The 17724-nt window shown below is 36.1% G+C and overlaps 1 protein-coding gene across 5 annotated transcripts in view; it reads right to left on the bottom strand.

The window, feature by feature from the left end:
- Positions 1-11368, bottom strand: part of LOC106081856 (alpha-1,6-mannosyl-glycoprotein 2-beta-N-acetylglucosaminyltransferase) — a 93409-nt gene extending 82041 nt beyond the window's left edge. For 3 of the 5 annotated variants that reach the window (XM_059362103.1, XM_013244088.2, XM_013244089.2), the window contains exon 1: positions 9962-11367. The gene's annotated coding sequence lies outside the window, so the exon portion shown is untranslated. Of the gene's footprint in view, positions 1-9961 lie in introns of all 5 variants that reach the window. The other 2 variants (XM_059362104.1, XM_013244090.2) reach the window with 2 other exon arrangements.
- Between the last annotated feature and the right edge of the window lie 6356 nt (positions 11369-17724).

The following is a 17724-nucleotide window of genomic DNA, read 5'->3' as shown; positions in this document are numbered from 1 at the left end:
AAGTTGGGGACCCCCAAAGACTTGGACCCAAAAGTGGATATCTGATTCGTTTTCTACTCACAACTCATTTGAGTCCCATATTGACATGATGGATCAATTAACCTTATTGAATTTTAGAAGTTAAAGCGCCACCTAGAACTTAGACACAAATTTTAATGTCATATTTGTAATAGAGCTGGCAAAATATCGATGGCACTATCGATATTTAATTTTTTGACTGAATATCGATTGATATTTTTCCGATGGATACTATCGCAAGAGCAAAATTTTTTGCAAAACTAAACAAAAATAAGCAATTCGACACTGAATATATCTTTAAGATATATGGAACCTATAGAGAGCGCAATTTTTCTCCGATTAGGCAAAGATTTTGTACAATGACTTCTCTCATGACTTTCCAGTGACTTTATTAACTTTGGTTTTATTTGGTCTGTGCATTGATATCGTTTCTATATAAATCGGTCTCCGGATTTTTTTACCCACCACCGATGGATGGAGGTGTATTCATTTTGTTATTCCGTTTGCAACACATCGAAATATCCATTTCCGTCCCTATAAAGTATATATCTTCTTGATTACCGTAAAAATCTAAGACAATCTAGCCATATCCGTCCGTTTGTCTGTTGAAATCTCGCTACAGTCTTCACAAATAGAAATATCGAGCTGAAACTTTGCAGAGATTTTTTTTATCCATAAGCAGGTTAGGATCGAAGATAGACTATATCGGACTACATCTTGATATAGCCCCCATATAGAACGATCTTCCGATTTAGGGTCTTAAGCCCATAAAAAGCCACGTTTATTTTCCGTTTTATGCTGAAATTTGGGACAGTGAGTTGCGTTAGGCCGAAAATATCGAATGTTGCGATTATCGATAGTTTGCCAGCTCTGACCTTTTCTTAACTACCATTCATTAGAGTCCCATATTGCCAGGTTCGGCTAATATGACCATTTTGGAGACGGGGTGACCCCCCCTTAACTTGGACTTGACTTGACCGATATGGCCCATTTACAATACCAACCAACCTACACTAATAAGAAGTATTTGTGCAAAATTTCAAGCTAGCTTCACTCCTACGGAAGTTAGCGTGCTTTCGACAGACGGACGGACGGACATGGCTAGATTGACATAAAATGTCGCGACGATCAAGAATATACATACTTTATAGGGTCTCAGACGAATATTTCGAGTAATTACAAACAGAATGACGAAATTAGTATACCCCCCATCCTATGGTGGAGGGCATAAAAATTCAAAAAGTTGACTTTGTATTCAAATAATCGGTACTTCTCTAAGCAGGGTACTCTGCACTGTTTCGGAATAAGGCTGGTACTATATTCTCTTTTCGCGATATTTTTCGCCGATTACTTTTTTTAGATAATAGATTTTGAAGAAAAATTTCAATGAGAAGACATTGCCTCATTACTGATAAAAAAATTGCATAAAAGTAAATATTATGTTATCATTGAGATTTTTGTAGTTTTTCTAAAAGTAACCGTGAAAAGCATGTGTTTCACCTGTGAATAACGAATATGGTACCAGTACCAGCATAGTTACAAAATTACATAATTTTAATTGGTTAAAAGTCGAATAATCGGTTAGTGGAAAATCGACTTTTACTTTCATAAACGATCACTGCTTGTACGAAGGTCAACAATTAAAAAAAAACACAAGTAAAAGCGTGCTAAGTTCGGCCGGGCCGAATCTTATATACCATTCACCATAGATCGCATTGTCGAGTTCTTTTCCCGATATCTCCTTTTAAATAAACAAAGGATAAAAGAAAATAATTGGTTTAATATTGGAGCTTTATCGAGTTATAGTCCGATTCGGACCATAATTGAATTGAGAATAATGAATAATTGTTGGAGACCATAATAGAAATCATCGTGTAAAATGTTAGCCAATTCGAGTAAGAATTTTGTCCTTTAGGGTTTCAAGAAGTAAAATAGAGAGATCGGTTTATATGGGAGCTGTTTCAGGCTATAGACCGATTCGGACCATATTTGACACGCATGTTGAAGCTCATGAGAGAAGCCGTTGTTGTGCAATATATCAATTTTTAAAGACTATAGCGTGATTTCAACAGACAGAGGGGCGGACATGTCTAGATCGTCTTAGATTTTTACGCTGAGCAATAATATATATACTTTATATGGTCGGAAATGGATATTTCGATGTGTTGCAAACGGAACGACAAAATGAATATACCCCCATCCTTCGGTGGTGGGTATAAAAACTCAATTTTGTTGTATGACAGACTTATAATTTCGCATTATTACATTTGCTTAAGCCCTATCATAAAGGTTTTTGGACAGACTTTTAAGAATACGGATGCCCTCTTTTAGTATTTGCTTCTAATTTACTTATAATGTGGAAATAATTACCTGATTGCTGATTGCTGTTGTATGGGTATTATGTTTACCAGTCCAACAGAAATTTGAAACACGTCTGTCTCTAAGCTTTTACGATAATGTTCGGCCCAAGGAAAAATGCCAATGAAAATGTTACATTTATATTATGAGTGTTGACATACGTTGTTGGATGGTTGGTGCCTCCCCCCCTACACACAAGTTGGCATGTAACTGGATATGAAGGAAGTGTCTGGGCAAAAGGTGTTGCTTTGATATTGGCTCTGATGGTTGAAGTGGTCTACCAGGAGTTGTTAATATTGCTGTTGCGCGATTTGGTAGCACAAAAAGCAGCAATAACCAGCAAGAGGGCAGTGAAAGGTGTAAGACAAAGAAGTAACGCCAATGCGTAAGTGGAAGGTTTCAACATTTGCCTTTTCCTTGGATTGTTAAAATGTTGTGTGTTTTTCTTTCGTTTTGCACTAAACGACTATGTTTAGACATTAAACAAAAAGCAACAAAAATAGCAACAGCCGAAAAAAAGGACACTCAAATCGATTTTTCACATCTGATGTGTTGTGCTCGAGTGTGACGACAACGGCATGCCGTCGTTTTTCGTCGTCGTCGTCGTCAACACCGTTGCTGCCTTTATTGCCCTTTGTGTCATTTATGGTGGTACTATTTCAAACCTACACACCAGCCCAAACACACACACACACACACACACACTTCATAACTACCCTCACTCATTTATTTGGTTTATTTTTATGTTGTTGATATTTTTAGCCTTGCTTTGATGTGATGGCTTTTGATTTTCCAAAGACAACTCTAAACTCTTCTTCTTTGATAAAAATAAAAAAAAACAGTTATTTTCGATTGGCGGTTTGGTTTATTTTCCTTCCTCTTCTTTTTGTTTATGGGTAAGTCAGCGAAATAAATTCAATTACAATGTTTTCTTATTTAATTGAATTTAATTAAATTTGATTAGAGCTCGTAAGTTATTGTTATTATCATTGGTGTTGTTGTTGTTGTTTGTCTTACGAACATATGTTTCGCACCTACAATGCGGAGTAAAAGTTTTCTGAGCTTTAATAGGGAGTTGGTTGTTGCTGTGCAGCAAGAAAGTAAAAGTTTTATTAATGAAAGAAAAGGTTAACCAAAATAAATGAAATTAATGGTTTTTCGATTGTGCAAAAAAGTGTAGAATTTTTTCGACATGTTGCACTGAAATAGAAATTTTGTGTTTGTTGTCCAAAACAATGTAACCCCATCACCAGGTGTAGTGTTCGTTTGTTATGGTGTTGCCTACATAGAGTGGAAAAATCTTCCATTTCTTACACCGTGCCAAGTTCATGGTGGATAATGTCGGCTATCATTCAAGCAAATTTTGTTTGAACAGAAGAAGAAGAAGACAAAATATGTTGTTTGGAAAAAAGCGGCAAAATATTAAAAATATATACATCAAAAAATGGAAATAGTGAGGCCGTTTTATTTATCTAACGGCATATAAGATGCATTGCTAGAAAGTTCTTCATCCGAAGACGAGGATGCTGTTTTAATATAGTAAGAAATAATACACCAATCGTAATAAAATAAAATTTCCGCCGAATCGGATATAGAATTGTAACCTAGAAAAATAAAATCGAGAAATAGGCTTACATGGGAGCTATATCTAAATATGCACCGATTTGGCCCATTTATATTCTCAACCGACCTATGGAATAAAAAATACTTGTACAAAATTACAAGCGGCTAGCTTTACTCGTTCACGAAGGACGCACATGGAGGCTAAATACCATTTGGATGGTAAATGTTATCGGAGGGCACAGTAGCGCAGAGGTTAGCATGTCCGCCTATGACGCTGAACGCCTGGGCTCGAATTCTGACGAGACTATCAGAAAAAATCAGCGGTTGTTTTCCCCTCCTAATGGTGGCAACATTTATGAGGTACTATGCCATGTATGAGTTGCCCAAAAAGTAATTGCGGATTTTTCATATAGTCGGCGTTGACAAATTTTTTCACAGCTTGTGACTCTGTAATTGCATTCTTTCTTCTATCAGTTATCAGTTATTAAAAGTGTAAAAAAAGTATATTTGATTAAAGCTCATTCTAAGTTTTATTAAAAATGCATTTACTTTCTTTTAAAAAATCCGCAATTACTTTTTGGGCAACCCAATAGAAACTTCTCTCTAAAGAGGAGTCGCACTGCGGCACGCCGTTCGGAGTCGGACGTCCCTTTTCATTGAGCTTAAACTATAATCGGACTTCCTTAGTGGAATTTTCCCGGGCAAAATTTGGAATTTGGGTAAATATCATCTGTCACTATAATTAATTATTCGATAGGCGACATTGCTTGAATTGAATAATTTCGAAATACAGTTTGCGGAGAAGTCTCATAACATTATTTGATTTAAAGAAAACAGCTGATGAATGTTATCGACTGTCGGTAAATGGAGACATTACGATAACTCCAAGGGTAAAAAGTCATATGTAAATTGAGTGTTGAGTGTAGTAAAACAATTTTTAACTTTGGCGCCTTAAACCACTACTTCACAAAACAGAATGATGCTCGATTTTAGCCGTCAAAGTTGAACATTTTTATACCCACCACCATAGGATAAGGGGGTATATTCATTTAGTCATTCCGTTTGCAACATATCGAAATATCAATTTCCGACCCTACAAAGTATCGTCGTAAAATTCTAAGACGATTTAACGATTTTGCTCAGGTACGTCTTTTTGATGCACACTGGTTAAGTTCTTTAACGGGTCAAATCGGACCATATTTGGGTATAGCTGTCATATAGACCGATTTGCCGATAAAAGGTCTAATGCCCATAAATGCTTTACTTTTTATCCGATTTCGCTGAAATTTGAAACAGTAAGTATTTTTAGGCATCCCGACATCTGACCCAAATATGGTTTAGATCGGACTATATTTGGATATAGATGCCATATAGACCAATCTCCCAATAAAGGGTCTAAAGCCCGTAAAACCTTTTTTTTTAACCGATTTCGCTGAAATTTGAAACAGTGAGTAGTTTTAGGCTTTCCAACGTCCGACCTAAATATGGTGTAGATCGGACTATATTTAGATATAGCTGTTATATAGCCCGATCTGCCGATAAAGGGTCTGAAGCCCATAAAAGCTGTATCTATTACCCGATTTCGCTTATATTTGAAATAGTGAGTTATTTTAAGCCTCCCGATATCTGACTTAAATATGGTTTAGATCGGAATATACTTGTATATAGCTGTCATATAGACCGATCTGCCGATTAAGGGTCTGAAGCCCATAAAAGCTACATTTATTACCCGATTCCGCTGAAATTAATAACACTGAGTTATTTTAAGCCTACCGACATCTGACCTAAATATGGTTCAGATCGGAATATGTTTGGATATAGCTGCCATATAGACCGATCTTTCAATTTGGGGTCTCAATCAGATAAAAATCAGAGTTATTGTCTTAAATGTTACTTGTTTGGTATGCTTTTACTCCACTATAGCTTGGCAACCAAACGATGCAGATCCTGCCATCCTCATAAAAGGCGTTAATCTCAATCTTACACACCAAGACTGTTCGTGACCTTACCGTCTTGGTTTTTATTGCCCTGATGGCCAGTTTACTGTCCGTAAATTAGTTGACATTCGACGTCCACTCGTTAACACCACACCGCATTCCGTGATCGCCCAGATCTCCGCCTGCAGTGCCGTATTTTGGCCAGGCAGTCTAAAACAGATCTCAGTCACTGGGTTCTCAATGTAGACTCCATGCCCACTCTGTTCTCTAGCTTTGATCCATCTGTGTAGCATGATCTTCCAGATGGCAATACCAGGATTCCGTCAATCCAAGACTGTGCCGCTGGCAGCAGTACCTCGCACTCGTCCACAAGTGTCGAGCCGGACTAAAACATTAGCAGACTCAAAATAAAACTGTGTTTATAACACAGTTCGCTAACACCTTAGCTAAAACAATTTCAGACAGTTATCTCCATTCGCTCTCAAATGTCATATTTTTTTCGATTTTCTCCCACTGAGTAACATAACGCCAGAAGATATGCATTCTTTGGAGGTTATTGTATCTGAGTCGAAAATTCTTTGGACGATGAAAAGTTTCGACTCTTAAGTCGCCAGGCCCTGATGATGTATCTCTCCTGCCATATGTAATTTCAAAAATAGCAACTCTGAAAGTCGCGCACATCGTGTGATACGTACTAAAAATTTAATGTGACAAATGGATTTTGAGATAAATAAGCAACTCTTTCGATAAAATCGAGCTCCTATTTCATCGAACATTTATGTAGACACATGCCTATAAAAAAAAAGTACAATACATGCCATACAACATATAATTAGAGTACACTCTATTCGTATTTGACGTATAAGACAAGTCTTATGAATACAGAAAGTGGCAGTTCCTATTATATGCCTCATCGTATAATTGTAGCTTTAGGTTAATATACTCTACTTGTATCAGCATGTCGTATATACCTGTGGAATGGAGGGACACAAAGGTCATTTTCACTCCAAAAACACGGAAACCCTACCACCTCATCGTGTGTGTGGAAAAATTTTCACCCTGTTAGTCTGTCATCCTTTATGCTGTAGACTCTAGAGAGGTAAATAGGAACATATCCCAGGGCAAAGATCCCTGAAGATCGCAGGTCTTGGTAACCTAATGCATATAAAAGGGCCAGTTCACTGAAATAACCCTTATTTCTCTGTCAAGGAATATACAATGGTAGCATTTCTTTACATTGAAGGTGCCTTTAATAATTTAAGACCGACGTCAATCATGAAGGAACTGGAGTTTCTAGGCTCTGGAGTGCACTCTGAAAAACTTGGACCGGTCATATCCGACCACAGTATAAAGCGGAGATCATTGCAGTTAAGTAAAAGAAGTGGTAGAATGGCATAACGACGATTGGCATAAATATCTTCTAAGACAGCCAGGCAGTCATTAAATCCCTGGAGAACGTATTTCTAAATTCAAAAACTGCCCTCGACTGTAGCATGTCTTTCAACGAGATGGTTGAACAGTTCAAAATTCACCTATTTTGGGTGCCGGGCCACAGAGATAACCCAGGGAATTGTAGAGCAGATGAGCTTGCAAGACTAGGAACTACCCACACGTTCCAGGGAACTAGAATCTGTGGGTATGCCTCTAGCGAAATGTCCCACACTGGCAGTCAGAAGGAGTTCCACTTTACGTTCTCATTTCTTGGAGAAATTACATGATTTGGCGGATGTGGACATTCGATAAAGCTATCTGGATGGTACAACGGCAGGATCTAGAAGCCATCTTCCTTCTCCTGTTCCTGTGTTATCATAATAATAATAATAAAGAAAAATGTCTAAGTGAGTCTAATGGCTGACTGCCACTTAATCCTAACCTGTCCTTAGGCAATGGTGCAACATTGGACCTTACGAATGAGCCATTTGAAGCGGAGCCTCGCTCAACATCTGCAAATGCAAATTTGTCCATGAAAATTCCATTTAGGAATAAGGAAAAACTTCTCACATATCATTGAGTGCTGTCCGATTCAAGTTTAAGGCCAATGATCAGAGGCCTCCTTTTTGTAGCCGAGTCCGAACGGCGGGCCTCAGTGCGACATCGATTTGGGGAGACGTTTTAACATGGCTGCCATACTATTTTTTTAAATGGCATAGTTCCTCAAACATGTCGCCAGCATTAGGAAGTTATAACCACCGCTGAACAATTTTTATACCCTCCACCATAGGATTGGGGGTATACTAATTTCGTTATTCCGTTTGTAACTCCTCAAAATATTCGTCTAAGTCCCCATTTATATACAGGGTGGCTGATGAATATTGCTACAATGATGAATATTGCTACATTTTTTTTTTCGGTGTATGGAATACATTTTTCTTTTATTCATGTTAAATTAAATTATTAAATTAATTATTAAATTATTATTAATTAAATTAATTAATTAATTAATTAAATTAATTATTAAATTATTATTATTAAATAGAAAAAAAGTTATTACATTTTTTTTTGGTAGCGGCTTTCATCAGCCACCCTGTATATTCTTGGGCTATATTTGTCCATGATTTGATATAGCTGACATCTTGACGATCTTGGATCTTGAATTCTTGAGCCACTAGAGGTCAAAATTCTTATCCGATTTCGCTGAAATTTTCCATGCTGTATTTTATTATGATTTCCAACAACTGTGCTGAGTATGGTTGAAATCGGTCCATAACCGGTAGCTGTCATATAAACCTATCTGGGTTCTCGACTTCTTGAACGTCTAGAGGGCGCAATTTCTATCCGATTTGACTGAAATTTTACACGACGTGTTTTGGTATTGCTTCCAAATCAGATCATAACCTGATATAGCTGCCATATAAATGTTTAAGGGAGAAGCCGTTGTACAAAGTTTCAGCCAAATCGGATAATAATTACGCCCTCTGGAGGCTCAAGAAGTCAAGATCGCAGATCGGTTAACATGGCGATTTGAACCTTATTTGGCACAGATGTTGAAAGTCATAATAAAATATGTCATGCAAAATTTCAGCCAAATCGGATAGGAATTGCGCCCTCTAGAAGCTCAAGAATCGGTTTATATGGTAGCTAAATCAGGTTATTGACCGATTTGAACCTAACTTAGCACAGTTGTTGGAAGTCATGGCGAAACATGTCGTGCAAAATTTCAATCTAATCGAATAACAATTGCGCCCTCTAGAGGCTCAAGAAGTCAAGACCCAAGATCGGTTTACATGACAGCTATATCAAAACATGGAACGATATGGCCCATTCACAATCCCAACTGACCTACACTAGTAAGAAGTATTTGTGCAAAATTTCGAGCGGCTAGATTTACTGCTTCGAAAGTTAGACAGACGTCTGTCGAAAGCACGCTAACGGACGGACGGGCAGACGGACATGGCTAGATCGACATAAAATGTCACGACGATCAAAAATATATATACTTTATGGGGTCTCAGACGAATATTTCGAGTAGTTACAAACAGAATGAAAAAATTAGTATACCCCCATCCTATGGCGAAGGGAATAAAAAGTAAATGGCAAAGATAAATTATTCGATTTCAATAATTGTTTTGATATTATGATGCATATTTGACTGTTTAATCGATGAAAAAAAAAATAAAATCGATGTTTACAAAGTCATTCTTTACAATGCAGAGTCAGTTGCAGAAAGTAATTTTTAATAAGAGATGTTGTAGGCCAGATATGTACATACAACATTTTCGAAGGTGGTCCAATATGTCTTAAGAACATATTTTTCAACAACTTGCAATAATTCAGGCAATGTTTCACAACAATTTCTCGTATAAATGTAACTAAATAATATTTTTGTGTGCTTTAAAAATATTTTATCTATTGTAGACGATCTTCAAAAAATATAAAAAAACAACAACAAACATTTTTCATCATTTCATATCCTTAATTCTTCTCAAGGAAACATAAAACTGCAGATAAAATGCCGACATTTGTGGCTCACACTAAATACATAAGGAAACTCACACGCATACATATGTACGTACATACATACTCGATGAAAATATTTTCTTTTCAAGACACAGGTATAAACATGAAAAATATGAAACAAAACGCACCTTCTTCTCCCTCTGCTTCGTCTGCCTAGTGATGCAGGTGAGTGCTGCGCTCCTTTTGAATTGGGAGGGGATTTGCTTTAAGAAAATTTCACATTCAATGAATTTTGTGTAATCTTCTTTTAGGCTTTGTAGCGGAACTTCCGGGTTATACACCTGATTTCCGGTGGCACGCAACCCGAAGAGTGAGAGCGAGCGAGAGAGGCAACCGAGTTGAAGGCCCGTCGGCAGGGTCGGTCTGTCGGTTGGTAGGTAGGCGAGTCGGCTACGCTTCACACAAATACACAATATTTTCTATTCTTTTTGGTTTTGTTTTGTTTATTTTTGTTTAAATTTCACATAAATACACTTTTTATTCGCACATTTTCACCGCCGGCCAAACGGTGAGTGACACGGAGCTCAGATTTTCTTCTTGTTTAAAGGGAATTGGAAATTCTTATAATTAGATTTTTTACTTTTCGCTTTCATATTGTGTGGCGAATGACTTTATGCAAACGATATCTTTTTTGGGTATCTATAGAAGGATACATTCTATAGAAGACGTTTTTTCCGTCTCACATCAAAAGCACTCATCTCACTTGGAAGCCAGAAGACGCAAACGACACTTGCTTACATGCACCATGCACAGGCGAGTATTTACATACATACCGTGTACATACTCGTACATACATATGTAAATATATTTTTGATGTTACTTTTTTCACAACCTCTTTCTTTGGTTAGATCTACATAGAATATTCATTGTGACATGTGTATTCTTGGAGATTTCTTTCACATATTTTATTTATTTATTTTTTTCTGTTATTAATTTCGTTATTGGATGGGACATCTCAAAAGATTTGTGGGGTAGGCCATCGTCAGTCAGTCGGTCGGTCCAATTTGGTTGGCTGCCTGGCTGTTTTGCAGTGGCCAAGTGAAAATGACAGCGAATAACAATTTGTTTGGGGATTTTTTTTTACTTTCAATCGTTATTTGGGTGAATTTCGATTTTGTTGATTTTTTGTTTGTAGTCGAAACGTCGTCTTCGTTTTCTTTTTGGTCTCGAAACTGACCGTCGCTGTCGTCGTTGAGAAGAGAAATAACCACAGAACAACAAGAGCAAGTCCGAAACCGAGAAGATGTTATTCTTTAAATTCCGTTTATTTTTTGTGTAATTCGAAGATGGTTATGCCCAAACGAGTGTCTGTGTGTGTGATTGTTTTTGTCACTCACTCTAGCAACTGAGTTGTTGCTGTTTGTTATATTTGTTTATTTAAAATTGTCCACAGATGTTTTTTTCTTGTGGGGTATGGCGTTTGTCTGTCGCTGGCGTCACCGTCGCCGCCGCGCGTTTTCTTATTGGACTCGCGACTCCGACTTGCTGTGCTTGGCTAAACTAAACATACTGACTGACTGACTGAGTGAGTGAGGAATGACTGGCTGAAATGTATCTGCCAGATACATGTGCACCTTTCTTTTTCGGTTTCGCTTATGCGAATTCAAGAAGAGCGCACAGACAACACAACGCAGTGGCACAAACTCACACATGCTTAAAGAATTCATCGCCGCACAGTGCTGAGCACAAGTGGTTTAACACACGATATAAAGGTGGGTCGTTGTTGTTTGTACAGAGTTGCCGTTGAGAAAATTGAATAAAATATTATAGATTAAAGTAAAATAAAACAAAATAAAATAAAATTAACTAAAATAAAATAAAATACAATAAAATAAAATAAAATAAAATAAAATAAAATAAAATAAAATAAAATAAAATAAAATAAAATAAAATAAAATAAAATAAAATAAAATAAAATAAAATAAAATAAAATAAAATAAAATAAAATAAAATAAAATAAAATAAAATAAAATAAAATAAAATAAAATAAAATAAAATAAAATAAAATAAAATAAAATAAAATAAAATAAAATAAAATAAAATAAAATAAAATAAAATAAAATAAAATAAAATAAAATAAAATAAAATAAAATAAAATAAAATAAAATAAAATAAAATAAAATAAAATAAAATAAAATAAAATAAAATAAAATAAAATAAAATAAAATAAAATAAAAAAAATAAAATAAAATAAAAAAAATAAAATAAAATAAAATAAATTTAATTAAAATAAAATAAAAATAAAATCAATTATTTTTTTGAATCTGAAAAAATCTGAATCTGAAGAAATTTCAATAAACTATGTGATTAAAAATGTTATAGTTTTTAATTAAAAAATTAATTGTTTTAATCATTTGCAATTACAAATTGGTCATAGAGCTCATGCGCCTCATTTTATAATATGAATCTACTATGTAGCCTTTAATTGTTTTTACTTAAACACTCTTATTACATTTCGTTTTTTACGATATAAATGGAAGAATATCTATATGTCCAGAATTTCGAAAAATCTATAGCGATCCCATGGCAACCGGTTTTACGTGCCAGATTGATCCGATGGAGTCTATCAGCGGCAAGGGCTGCCGCCTCAGTGCACAACACATTGCTACAATAATGAAGAAATAATAGAGCACGCCTTCATATATCTCAATTTTTTTGTATAACCTCTGGCGAATGAAACTTGACCCTGACGAATTTAACTTTTTCATAGATAAAAATCGGTTTCAACCACGAAATTGATTTACCCAATTAATTTTTTTTATTAAAACTGTTTCAATCACGAATGTGAAAATATTAATCAGCGGTTTTGAAAATGTTATTAAAAAAAAATCATACTCAATTATAATAAAAAAAACTTAAATTTCTGAAATATTCAATCAACTTTTTAATCGGTTCAATTAAAAAAATGATTGACATTTTTTAAAATTTTCTCTTAAGTTTTTAATTGGTTTAATTAAAACAATGATTGAAATTTTCAATTAGGTTTTTAATTAGACCCTATAGCAAGTTCAAAACCCACCCGGATGGGATCTTTGATTTTCAAACATCAATAACTCAGCGAATTTTTATCATATCAAAAATTGCTTTGAATTCAGTGGCTAAATTTGTGTTCTCTCCAAGAAAATAATATCTATATGATAGCGTTGATTTCCCGTAATTTTTATTTTTTATTTTTTTCCGATTTTTTTGCGTCAAAGTCCAAAACCCTCCCGCGTGGGATCCTAAATTTCTAAAAAATATTTTGTGACCCACCATAAAAAGAAATAATATTTTATTGAAATAAATGAACATTACTTGCGTTATGATCCATAATATAATAAATCTAATAACATTTGTAGATAATTTGTACTTGTGGGATGAAGAATGTGTTCCCAACGGCTAAATGCGTGCCTCTGTCCAATTCACGCAGAAACTGTCGTAGTGAAGAAGTTGGTTGACTAGGGGCAATTTTACTTTTATTAAAAAAAAAAACACCTGCCGTCTTCTTTAGTTTTTCTTTCCACAAGCATGCAATTTTGGGATATATTTGACAGTTTCTTCCAAATTTTATAGTTGACCCACCAGGGTGGGTTTTGGGCCACGACATACATAAAAACATCGGAAACAATTTTCTGCGGTGGTTATCCACTCCTAATGCCGGCGACATGTGGGAAGTAAGTACTATGCCTTGCCTGAAGCCGTATAAAAATTTCTCCCCAAAGAGATGTCGCATTGCTGACGCCGTTCGAAATCGGTTATTAAAATGGGGACTCTCACTCATTGATATGTGAGAAGTTTGCCCCTGTTCTTTAATGCATTTGGATATCAAGCTATAGACTGATTCAGACCATACTCAGTAAATTCGAAAGATCCGTTCGTTTATATAGGAATTAACCATATCAGATATTGCATTGATTCAAATCGATTTTCAAGTTTTCGACTATTTTTATATAACTTTAATAAATCTGAATATTTGATGACGACGTAATAGTCAATTTAACGTCTTCAATTTTGAGATCCACATCTCTGTTTATCTTCCCACTTTATTGTCATGGCTATACCGATTATAATTGCGCCACCAGAGGCTCAAGAAGTCAAATCGGCAGATCGGTTTATACAGGAACTATATCGGGTTAAGGACCGATTTGGACCATAAGAGGTACATATTTCTAATAAAAGTCATAACTAAAGTCGACGTGTAAAATTTCAACCAGTCGGTTAAAAATTGCACCCTCTAAAAGCTTCACAAGTCAAAACAGGAGATCAGTTTATATGGGAGCTACATATATATCGGGTTAAGGGCCAATTTGGACCCTAACTGACGCATGTCACAACGGAAATAGATGTATTTGAAGTATTTGTGCATATGCTTTTGCACAATCACAGAATTTTAATTCTACTTTTTGTACTCTGCACCTTAGGATGGGGGTATACTCGCCATTCCGAAATATTGATCTAAGACCACATAAAGTATATATATTCTTGATGGTCGTGACATTTTATGTCCAGCCAAGCCTGTCCGTCTGTCTGTTGAAAGTACGCTCATTTTCGAAGGACCAAATCTGGATTTACTAGGTGGCGAACATGATAGCACAGCTAGCTACACTTATTTTTGAAACACTTATCATGGCAATCCTGGTGACAGATGTTCTTTATAAGCCTGCACTGGTAATTTATCCAGAACTTTGTTGTCCTGGATAGATGTCAATTTCACACATACTTCATTGCATTGCAACATATAGTATTAAAATAAAACACAGCTAATGTTATCTTATCGACTAATATAGTAAAGTTTTAAAAAGAGTACTTTTTCTTAAAAACTTTCATTCATAAAAAAGGGTGTACAATTTACCACCACGTCAAAAGTTCAACTCGCCAGTTAAAGGTTAAGTACCTACATAGCCATAATTAACTTTTTTATACACATATGTACTTATATACTTTATGTTGCTGACACTTTCTCTTATTGAAAAATTTGTAAACTGGCAACACTGTAACTAGCCAAATTTCGTGCCCTTTTCATTAATGAAAACAACAACCATTCACGACATGAGCACTTTGTTCTCTTAGGCATGCGCATAGTGGAGTAGGCATAGTGGTGCCGCATTTAAAAGCAGTAGCGACTTTGCGAAAATATCCTCTGTATATAAATTATCTATTGCTCTCTCCTAAATATTTTCTCATTCGACAAAACCATTGTTATTGTTTTCATTTAGAAATTCATTTTTGTTTCTCTCATTATTTTTGTTTTAAATTTCTTTTTGAACTGACATTTATCTGTTTGTTTTGGTGGTTGTTTCACCATTTCTCTCTCCCTCACTCTCTTTTCTTTTTCTCGAGTGACATATGTTTGCCATAGCTTTTGCCTTGGCTTTATGACATAAACAACGACTCTTCTTTATCCAGATGGAATGCCTTGGCCAGAATATCTGTGCGAACATGTGCGTGTGTTTGTATGTATGTAAATTTGTTGGTATGCGGTCCATAGGTGGTAAGAGAGTGCTGGCCTGAGGATAGGCAATAAATAATGGGGGGTGTTTCTTTTATAAATATTAATTCATTGGAACATTTATGAATGAACTGACAATATTCGACATCCCCATTATAGCTAATTAAATTCAAATATTTATTGAGTGTTTCGAATGGTTGTGAGAATGTACTTTTGATTGGTAACACTGCTTGGCAATATCATATGTACTATTGAGATATAGGGACACAGTAAATTAGGACTCTAATATAGAAAACGACTAAACATAGAAAGGGTCCAAGGTGCCACAAATCTGTGCCATATAAAATGATTGAGTCAAAAATTGAATCTGGTCCTTAGGGACTGTATAGATCACTATTTACACATCACTTGTGGCATACCCTGTGTAAGCACAGGGTATGCCACATTTTATCGTCTTCGCTTTGGTTGACTACCATTGAAGTCTATACAGACCCATGGCTGAATAATAGAATGTGGAAAGGCCCCATTAAGGATGTAAAAAGGTGCCGATTAAAACGTCAGGAGAAAACGTAAACTAATAATGGATGTAGAAGATGAATAAGTTGAAGTTATGTCAGCTAATCGCTTTACACAACCTTATTAAGTAAATCCTGATACGGATCCTGACTGAGAGCACTTTTCTTCTGTTACGCAGACGATGTTATAATACTTTTAAGAAATCCGAATAACCTATGCAGAAGAGCAGAAACGGTCTTGGAGATGGCATACGACTGGGGTAGACCACGTTTTCTCAATAGAAAAATGTCGCCACCCGACAAGGTCAAATACGAGTACTTGGGAGTGATCCTGGATAGAAAGTTTGTCTAAACGTGTCACGTCCAGTAGCATAGGAGGCTCACAGTTGTTGGGCACCAGAAGGTTTGGTGGATGACGATTGAGAAAAGTGCAACCTAAGGACACAACAGGTGCAGAGAAAATGTTGTCCTGGCATGGGAATGGCGATGGGAACCAAACCTACCAGGATACTGGATACTTTTCAAGATATCCGGCTAACAGACATACAGTAAGTATGAGGCATCCACTGCGGCTATGGGACTTATGACGATGGGAGAATTTATAGATGTTAGGAGCAGATCATACCTTTGTGGTATAATTGAGGAGACTATAGGAAACCTAGATGGATTGGAAAAGGTTTCAGATCGGATACTTGAAGTCAAATACGAGGCACTGGTGTGAGTGGGACGTTCTTTAATTGACGGAACTCGGGCATTGTCATGTGGAAGTGCATGCTTCACGGATGGAACAGACCATAAGGGTTTACATTGAGGACATGAGGGAAAACTGCAACAAAAGGACATTACAACAGGTTCAGAGAAAATGTTGTCCGGTCATCGGAGAGGCGATGAGGACCAGTCCTACTAGGGGACTGGAGGCGTTTCTATATATTCGGCACCTAGACATACAACATAACATACGACATAACACGATGCGAGAATGAATACGGGATAGGAGTAGGTCATACCACGAAACAGGGATTGAATGGAAAATGTTTGCGATCGGATACCTGAGCTAATTCAGAGGTCGAGTCCGAGGCATTGCTACCAGTGGCACAGTCTTGGGTTTACGTTACTCTGATATTGCTATCTTTAAGTTCATCTTAGAACAGAAAAATTTCACTGAACAGAGTGGGTTTAGAGGCATACATTGAAGCCCCAGGCACTGAGATATTTTGCCGATTGTCTGACCATAATATGGTGATCCGGGCGATTAGGGAACGAGTGAGGTGGTAAAGGGTTAAAGCGATTATGTAGAGTGGGAGCTTTATGGGCCAGGGCAGTAAGGTCACAAACTGTCTTAGAATATAAATTGCAAAATATTGCCTATGAACATTCCCTTCAGAATCAGGGGTAAATTTAAAAAAAGGTAAAAAATTTAAATATAAAAAAAAGGTGAAAACACTACTTAGGCGTATTTTGCCCTTAAAGGCCGAAGCAGAATGAGCGCGATGCGCTTTGTTTTTGAGCATGGCGTTGCAAAAACTCCACTCTGCAAACAAATCCCACAAAAGCACTGCGGAAAAGTTAAAAAATGTTCAATACTTACCCTTGAAAGCGAGCGTCATTCTGTAGTGTAGTGTTTTTAAGGCATCAATGTTGAAAATTGTTTAACTTTTTAGCGTTGTGTTTGTGCGATTTGTTTGCAGAGTTGCACTTTTCAACGCAATGCTCAGAAACAAAGCTCAACGCTTTTAGCGTTTCACTTATCCGGCTTCGACTGTATTTAGTTATTAAAGGCCACTTTTGGGGTGTAGCAAAGCACAGGAACCTGCTACTCTCATACAAAAGGTGATTTTTTAAAAGCTATAGGAAAGTTATTCCAAACAAAAACACATAAAATTCTGAAAAAAAAGCCTGAAATCTTTATTTGAATCTATAGTACGGCCCATATAATTTAATGCTTGAA

The sequence above is a fragment of the Stomoxys calcitrans genome, chromosome 2, assembly GCF_963082655.1.
Source record: "Stomoxys calcitrans chromosome 2, idStoCalc2.1, whole genome shotgun sequence".
Taxonomy (NCBI): domain Eukaryota; kingdom Metazoa; phylum Arthropoda; class Insecta; order Diptera; family Muscidae; genus Stomoxys; species Stomoxys calcitrans.
Note: the sequence above shows the minus strand (reverse complement) of the source record. Positions and strands in the feature narration are given on the sequence as shown.